The sequence below is a fragment of the Antechinus flavipes genome, chromosome 4 (assembly GCF_016432865.1).
Source record: "Antechinus flavipes isolate AdamAnt ecotype Samford, QLD, Australia chromosome 4, AdamAnt_v2, whole genome shotgun sequence".
NCBI lineage: Eukaryota > Metazoa > Chordata > Mammalia > Dasyuromorphia > Dasyuridae > Antechinus > Antechinus flavipes.
Window position 1 is genome coordinate 107,107,770 of NC_067401.1, and position 7,497 is coordinate 107,115,266.

The window sequence follows — 7,497 nt, forward strand, 5'->3', positions numbered from 1 at the left end:
GGGACAGGGTTGAATATATTTTAACAGGGAAGAAATCTCATGGAAGGCAGAGTTTTGAGAAACTGCCACATAAGTTTTTTTTTTCTTTTCCTAGTAAATTTCTTTACTTTTAATATGCATTATGAATTATATTGGGAGAGAAAATCAGAGCAAAATAGAAAAAAAAAACATGGGAGAGATAAAAAACAGAAAAAAGAAATGAGCATAGCATATGTTTATTTACATTCAAGCTTCTTAATTGGGGAGGGGGGCTGGGTGTGTTATCGAGCTTCCTCTACAGACTGCAGGGGGCAGTAGTGAGGCACTAGAAGGACTGTGTTGCACGTGTGCTCTGAGATCCCAAAGCGTGCTGAGTCACTGTAGGGGGAAAGGGGGGGGGGGGCGGCCAGGTCCTGAGAGACTCCAGCTGTTTGGGGTTGTATTCTTCAGCCCCAGTGTTTTTAGCTTCTCTGCTGGGCTGCTGACTTGCTGCCGGAGCAAAGTATCCAAACCTGTAGCGAAGCTCTCCCCACAGAGACGGCTGCAATCACTCCCCACCCCCTCTCCAGTCTGCTCCCGTGCTCTCACTGCCACTGCCCTCAGCCTGCGCCCGATCTAAAACCGCCCCAGCCCTCCAGTAAAGACAGACCTTTCTTGGCGGATCTCAAGGATGGCTTCTCTTGGTAACTATTTGTGGGTTTTTTTTCAGTCAAGCATTAATTCAGAGGCTTGTAATGAAATGGATAGTGAGAGAAAGCGTGGAGCTTTTGCAGCTGTGTGCCTCCTCTCCGCCATCTTAACCGGAAGTCCAAAATATGCATAACTTTAATCCCTTTAGCTATATTCTGCATTTTTATGATTCTGTCTCTACCTGGAGGTTCTTTCTCTCTGTAGAGACGAATCAGAGATTGGGAAAAGGAGCATTTCTCTTTCCTCCACCTACCATCATCCTCTTTACCTTCCAATTTGAATTCACAGCCCAGTTTGGAAGTGGGTATTGGGCACTGTTCAAATTGACCTAAGTACCTTCTTTTCCCTGAGGTACCACTTAATTCTATCCTCATCCCTGACTCCTTCAAATGCTTATCCCAAGTCTCCCCTAGGAGTTTTGATTGGCCAAATCATCTTTCCAGTTATCTCTTCTAGGAGAGATTCCCTGAGAAATCAAGGATTAGATTCTTGGGACAAAGAGAAAGGAAAACATGAAGCTAGTTTGCCTCAATCTTGACTCTAACTCAGGAGAAATAAAACACAGACCAAACCAATCATTCTCAGCCCAACTCGGCTTAGTTCAGCCCAACCCAATTCATCACTGTTCAGACTGAATCTGCAGTCCCTGATCAGGTTTGGAGACACATTGTTAATGTTTAATATCCAAATTCTTTATAGGATGAAAACTTAGTTGAATTTGAATCATGCAAAAAAAAATGAGGAGGGAATTGACTCAACATTTCAACAAATATATTCAAAGTGTTCTAGAGAGACTTTTCACATCTTTCCAGAAGATCAGAGTAGCTATCTCTCAATTATTCATAATAATAGTGATGGTGAGTGACCTGGATAATGCAAAATTATTTTTAAATGGCTTGAGAATGCATTTGTTTTGTTACTATTTACTTGTTTTAGTTCATACTTTTCTTACATGAGCACATGAAGATTAATGTTAGGGGGATAAAAATGGAAAATGGCAAACTAGAATCCCCAATACAAGGCAGCATATTTTTAGTGGAAGAGAAGGTGATGCTTTTTCATATAAAGGGAATAACTATGGTTGGAGCTCTGGGAGACTGTCAATTGCTTCCTTTAGCTATTCCCAGCATACTCCCAGGAAACATTCATCCTCTTCAGCTCCTAATTGAGTCAGAGTCAAGTTTTCTTATCTTTACATGGAGTGGGATAGCACATATATGAAGCATACAACTTGGGAGGAAGACTGAAGTGAATAGCAATCCTGCTGCTTTTACAGATAATGATGAGATGATGGTGGTGATGATGATGGTGATGATATGAATAGCCAAATTTATATAACAGCTAACATTTATATAGTGCTTACTATGTGCCAGTTCATTGCAGTATTTGTGCCCAACCCATGGCAGAATGTTCTGATGTCACTGTACCATAACTCCAGCATTGTCATTTTGGTCCTCTTCAAGAATAAAGGACAACAACCAAAGAAAAATGTGCCAGGCATTGTGCTAAGTATTTTTTTGTAAATGTTCTATTAGATGCTCACAACAACTCTGGGATGTTGGTTCTATTATTATCCCCATTTTATAGTTGATGAGCCTGAGGCAGACAAAGATGAAGTGACTTGCCCAGAATCACAGAGTTAGTAAGTGCCTGAGGTTGCATTTGAACAAGGTTTTCTGGAGAGCCTTCTGCTCCACTCATTTGGACCTAAAGAATGTTAGAGCCTAAAGAAATCTTAAAAGATCACTGAGTGCTAGTATTCTCATTATTAGGGAAATAGAGAGCCAGAATGACAAATTCAACTAGCTAAAATTACATAGCTAATTAGTGAGAGAGCCACACAAAAAAGCCCAGGTCTTCTGACTCCCAATAAAATATCATTTTCTGTCCCATCATTTTGCCTTGGTGTCTCAATTTCCTTCATGCCATTTGCCATTTCATAGCTTCCTCTTTCATGTTCCAGAATTTCAGAGAAAAAGGTAAAGCCTAAATGATATGTCTAGGTGGAAAAGAGATAAAATTCAAGTAAGTTAAACAATTTATTCAGTCAAACTGTAATTTGAAAATGAAGTTAGAATGGAAATTTAATTATCCTTAGTCAAAGTCCTATGTTGGGTGGGATTGTTCCAATGGGGAAGCAGGATCACTAAAAGCAATACAATTGGATTTTCTTTCACAGGTATTTTGCATTTAATTGAGGGAATTGGAATATGAGTTTCAAGGTGTCTCCAGTTTTAAACTCCCCTGTTCAAATATTCTGAGTCAGCAGATTTCTCCTGAGCTCTCCAATCCCTCCAGTGAAAAAAAATTTAGAGTAGAGAAGATAGGCCCAAGAAAGGGAATGATTACACTCCCGATGAAGTGGCACATAAATAAATCCCACCACAAACTAGGATTTCTTAAAGAAAATATTTATCATAAGGAATTCTTTTGTCTTTGGCGCAGGAATTTCCTGAATACTCAGAAAGAGGGAAACAGACAAATTTCATAGAATCACAGTTTCAAAGTAGGGAGAAACTGTAACTAGTCCCTAGTATAAACTGCTTACCTGAGTAGAGACTCTTCATTATAGCATCTCAACTAAGTGTTTATATAGACTCTGCTTGATCACCTCTCCTCATGCTCATTATCTCCTAAAGAAATCTGATTCGATTTTTGAATATTTCTTTCTGCAACAAGACCCAGAATACACAAATTGTTAGCTTTGGCTCTTTTTCCTCTTCAAGATTTTAGAGAGATGAGTTCATATTTTCTGTTAAACAACATAGTTCTGTTCCCATCTTCCAACTTCCTAATGAAAGATTGAGTGAGATACTTGAAACCTGAATAATAATTTCATTGAGTTTCATTAAGTCTCAAGTCTCAATTTGAGATTTTGAGAATTATTTTGGGGGTTTGGGGGAAAGAAAAAATACCAATCTCTTTGGAATAGGCTGGAAAATCCTTAGGGTGTCAGTAAGCAGGACTTCCAAGGTCTAAAACCATATCTTGAATCTCCTCCCTGGAAAAAAAGCAGGTAGTAGATTTCTACATAGGCCACCAGCATTGACCTCATTATCCTCAAGTATATTGTTCTCTATTTTCAATCCTCATTTCTTTTTAGAAATCTTTTCTTCATCTCTTGTTGATTCATTCCATTTTACATTGTGACTGTTCCAAATTTTCTCTGATTATTGTTATGGGCCAGAACTCTAAACTTGGAGCAAAGGATTCTTACAAGGTTCCACAAATCAGTGGAATTGATAGAGACAATAGTTATATAATTTGGCATGGTTCAGTATGATTGATTTAATCCTACAAGGAGATGCTATGGGCCAGAACTTGAAACAAGGTACTAAGTGGAATTGAGGAGACAATGGTTATATCTAGTTTAGTATTGATTTAATCTTACAACACATAATGGTTTCCTAGTGATATAATGATTGGTGTATACTTAGTGTGGGACATATAAGCAAGAAGCATTCAGGGCCAGAAGACAAGCACACTAGAAGCTCTCAGAGGCTGACACAGATTCATTCCACCTTCAACCTTTGTTGTGGCTGGGGGCTGAAGCAGAAACCCTTAGAAGTCAGGGAGATTCAGAAGCCAGAGAAGGCAGGCAGGAGCTCAAGCTCTAGGAACCAAGACTACAGAAGGCCTCTAAGAAAGCTAACCAGGCCACAAGAAAAGAAACAAGACTTGGAAAGAGACAATAAAGGATTTGGACTTTAACACCTGGCTGCATTTGGGGTGATTACTGAACTGAAACGAAGGCTGCCTCCAGAGACCCCATGAAAACCCCAACAAGAGAATATTCCATCTTTGAGAAGAATATTACAGATTATGAAGAAATCTCTTCTCTGATTATGAAGAAACAAACAAGCTCTACTTATGAACAACTAGTTGATACTAGTACTAGAGTCAGGAGGAGCTGAACCTCAGACACTACCTGTGTGATGCTGGACAAATCCCTTAACCTCAGTATGCTTCAGTTTCATCATCTGAAAAATGGAGATAATGAGGGTACCTACCTTCCAAGGCTGTTGTAAGGATCAAATAAGAAAAATTTGTAAAGCACTTTACAAACTTTAATGTAATTTATGAATGTTAGTTATCATTATTTCTTTGCTAAATGTAAAACCATCTGAAATGAGATCCTATACCTTCCTCATCTCTGTCCTATAAAATCTCTTTTCTTCTCCTCTACTCTTGTCTGTTAGGCTATAGTTTTCCTCATCTTTGCTAAGAATTACCTTTCCTCTGTGTCTTCAATCCTATCTTCATCTACTACCACCAGAGCTTACTCCATAATGATACCTACTTCTTTTGTATACTCAGTTTCTCTCTACAGGTTCTTTGTATTTTGCCTACAAAATACAATTTAGTCTGTACATCCTAATAGTAAAACAAAACAAAATTTCTCCTCTTCACTACCATTTCTACAATCATCTTGTTTCTTATTCCATTTTATATCTAAATGGGGGTGGGGGAAAAGCTGTCTATAATTGCTGTCTCCATTTCCTTACGACTCATTCACTCCTCAGTCTCTAGTATCTACCTCTCATTTCTAGTCCACTGAAAATGCCCCCTCAAATGTTATCAAATGTTATCTTCTATCAAAGACTTACTCCCTCTTAAAATTTTCTCCACCTTTTATTTCCATGGCAATATGTAATGGGCTGAGGCTTGAGTTGATGCACTGAGGTCCCAAGCACATGAGGCTAAATAGTAATTGGACCATATTCTATTAATATATAAGCTTGGAGAAAGAATGGCCCCCGCCCACTCTTTGTGCAAGTCCTGATGTGTTGTATAGGAAATGACGATTCTGGTGGGTGGAGGCAGGGGAGTGAAAAAGGAAAGGGAGGAGAGCTCAGGCCCCACTTTCTCTGCTAGCTGGCTTCCTGTCGCAGCTGCCCATATTGCTATCTCAATCCTTCTTGCCCATATTGCTATCGCAATCTTTTTTCACCTCTTCACTTCAATAAAAACTGAAGATTTTTCCCTTAACCTGAGTTCCTGACTCCGGCTGATTTTAAATACGCGATCATTACAGCAATAGAGCCTTCTGATTCATTTATTCATCTAAAATTTCATGAAAAAAGTGTTATATCAATTAAATCAATAAACAAGTATTTAAAAAACACACATTGTATGGAGAACACTGTGCTACACATGAGGATGTAAACAAGCAAAATTAGATACCTGACTCCAAAGAATTTATGATCTAGTGAGAATAATAGAAATAATAATATTAATAATAATAGCCTACTCTTCTGTCACTTCCTTCTCTCGCTCTCCTCTGATGATTCTTCTATTGCTACTTCCTAAATATAAGTATTCCATAAAGTTATATCAACAACTCCCTTATATTCATTCTCTATGGCCTCTCTTTCAGTAGGTGCCTTTTGACTATGTCACCAAATTTAAGATGTCTCAAACTTACATATTATTGTGCCCCTAAACTCACTCTTTTTCTGTATTTCTTGATTTTCAACCCCTTGAGTTATTCAAAACAACAATCAGTTGTGTCTAATTCTTTTTGACCTCATTAAGGGTTTTCTTGGCAAATTTACTGGAGTGCTTTGCCATTTCCTTCTCCAGGTCATTTTCTCAGTGAAGAAACCAAGGCAAATAGGGTTAAGTGATTTTCCCAGGGTCACTCAGCTAGTAAGTATCTGAGACTAGTTTTGAGCTCAAGGAGATGAATCTCCCTAACTCCAGGCTTGGCACACTGTCCACTGTGCCACTCTAGCTGTCCCATTTTTAAAATTATGGCAGAACTATTATCCTAGTCAATTAAACCTAGAAAACTTGGAACCCATATTTGACTTCTCCCTTTCTTTGCTTCTGTCTTCCACTTGCTTTATAATCATATGCAAATCCCACTGGTTCTACCTTCTTACTATTTTTGGCAAGTTTTATTTTTTTTATATTGTCAGTATCCAGTTAAACTTTTCATCATCACTCATCTGGGTTTAAGTGCTCCAATATCTTTATCTTCCAATCCATCCTACATGCTATCATTATTATAGGAATCTTCCTATAGAATGCCTCTGATCATGCTCTCTCCTTTAAGATTTTTTGGTGGTTTTCTATTGCTAAAATAAGTACATTCAAGACCTTCATGATTTAACTCTAACCTACCTCTCTAGAGCATTTCATATCCAACTTTTTCCTAAGATCTACCCTGCCATCTAGCCAAATGGAATTATTCATTGCTTTCTGAACATATACCATGGTTCTCTATTTCCCTGCCTTTTTTCTCATGTTCTTTCTCTGTTTAGAGAGTATAGATAATCCAAAATACTATGTCTACCAAAAATGACTGATTCTCTGCTTTTGTTTTTTCCACAGTAGTGAAGGAAATGCAACAAAGATCCAATATTGAGTCCTGCCCCTTTCTCTAACTTGCTTTGTGAAGTAAGGTAAATGCCTTTAATTTCATTAAGGTTTCCTCATTTATCAAATGGGTATTATAATCTAATAACCTGTTCACTTTGGGGATTATAAAAATCAAAAACAAGGATAGTACTCTTCATTCCCCACCTTTGCCTTTTTTCTTTGTAGAGCTAACTGGTATTTTCTTTTATCAGCTTTCAAAAAAGGTTTCAAAAAACTCTGTGTTTTATGCTGCCAACTGCCAACAATCAAACAATAGCTTGTCTTGTTTTCCACTAATATGCAAAAGGATCCATAACTAAAGTTGGTATCCCCAAAAGGTATGTGCTGGGAATTGTCTGGATTGTGATGGAATGGTGGGAGAATAGAGTAAACTTGCATTGTGAATTTTCTGAAGGAGTAATAATGGTTCCCTATGATTTATTGAACAAACATTTATTTAGTGAC